The 1,654-nt window shown below is 40.3% G+C and overlaps 1 non-coding gene across 1 annotated transcript; it reads right to left on the bottom strand.

Annotated features, from left to right (window-relative positions):
- Positions 1 to 717: 717 nt before the first annotated feature.
- Positions 718 to 791, bottom strand: TRNAG-CCC (transfer RNA glycine (anticodon CCC)). The gene has a single exon. It is a non-coding gene; the product is annotated as a tRNA-Gly (tRNA).
- Positions 792 to 1,654: the final 863 nt, after the last annotated feature.

Raw genomic sequence — 1,654 nt, forward strand, 5'->3', positions numbered from 1 at the left:
AGTCAGGAAGATTCCATGGAGGAGGGCATGGCAACCCACTTCAGTATTCTTGCCCAGAGAATCCCATGGACCAAGGAGCCTAACAGGGTAAAGTCCATAGGGTTGTAAAGAATCATTCACAACTGAAGCGACTTAGCACACACATAACCAAATAACAGTGTTCAATTCAGATGAACAGTGAAGGGACTCAGCCATACATATGCATGTGTCCAATCTAACGGAAGAGTGACTTCTAATGTAAACTATTGACATGTTCTTCCTTTTACATTTCAGTTCAGTTCAGTTCAGTGCTCAGTAATGTCTGACCCTTTGCAACTCCATTGACTGCAGCACGTCAGGCCTCCCTGTCCATCACCAACTCCCGGAGTTTACCCAACTCATGTCCATTGAGTTGGTGATGCCATCCAACCATCTCATCCTCTGTCATCCCCTTCTCCTCCCACCTTCTATCTTTCCTAGCATCAGCGTCTTTTCAAATGAGTCAGTTCTTCACATCAGGTGGCCAACATATTGGAGTTTCAACTTTAGCATCAGGCCTTCCAATGAATATTCAGGACTGATTTCCTTTAGGATGGACTGGTTGAATCTTCTTGCAGTCCAAGGGACTTTCAAGACTCTTCTCTAACATCATAATTCAAAAGTGTCAATTCTTTGGCACTCAACTTTCTTAATAGTCCAACTCTGCAGCCCAGTTCTTAGTAGTGACCTGGGGTCTAGTTCCCCAACCAGGGGATCGAACCTAGACCCCCTGCATTGGGAGTGCAGAGTCTTAACCACTGGACCACCAGAGAAGTCCACATATGGCTGTTTCTTTGGTATACAGGAAAATTAGCAGCTCCAGCGAAGAGTACCTGGGGAGAGAAATTTCATAGATTCAGAAGAAAAGTTAAGCCTGAGAAGTTCTCTGGTCCTCAACCAATATTAGGAGAAGTGTCCTGGGATATAGTGGAAAACAGTCCAAAATTTACATGAGGAAAAATCAACTGAGGGCTCCAGTAAGCATGCCAAGCTCTCCTTTACCCTGTATGTTGATGCCATTCCTTAAAACCTATCTTGCAATACAAGCTTACCTCAAGAAACCAGAGAAAAATCAAATAAATAACCTAATTTTACACCTAAAGCAACAAGAAAAAGAAGAAATAAAGAACCCCAGCATTCATAGAAGGAAAGAAATAATAAAAATTAGGGCAAAAGTACATGAAAAAGCAACAAAGGATAGTATAGCAAAAATCAACAAAACTAAAAGCTGGTTTTTTGAGAAGATAAATAAAATAGACAAACCATTAGCCAGATTCATCAAGGAAAAAAGGGAGAAGAATCAAATCAACAAAATTACACATGAAAGTGGAGAAATCACAACATACAACACAGAAATACAAAGGATCATAAGATACTACTATGAGCAACTGTGTGCCAATAAAATGGACAACTTGGAAGAAATGGGCGAATTCTTAGAAAAGTTTAACCTTCCAAAACTGAACCAGGAAGAAATAGAAAATCTTAACAGACACATCACAAGCATGGAAATTGAAACCGGAATAAAAAAAATCTTCCAACAAACAACAGGCCAGGGCCAGATGGCTTCAAAGGTGAATTCTACCAAAAATTTAAAGAGCTAACACCTATCCTACTCAAACTTTTCCAGAAAACTGCA

Source organism: Capricornis sumatraensis, chromosome 20, assembly GCF_032405125.1.
Source record: "Capricornis sumatraensis isolate serow.1 chromosome 20, serow.2, whole genome shotgun sequence".
Taxonomy (NCBI): domain Eukaryota; kingdom Metazoa; phylum Chordata; class Mammalia; order Artiodactyla; family Bovidae; genus Capricornis; species Capricornis sumatraensis.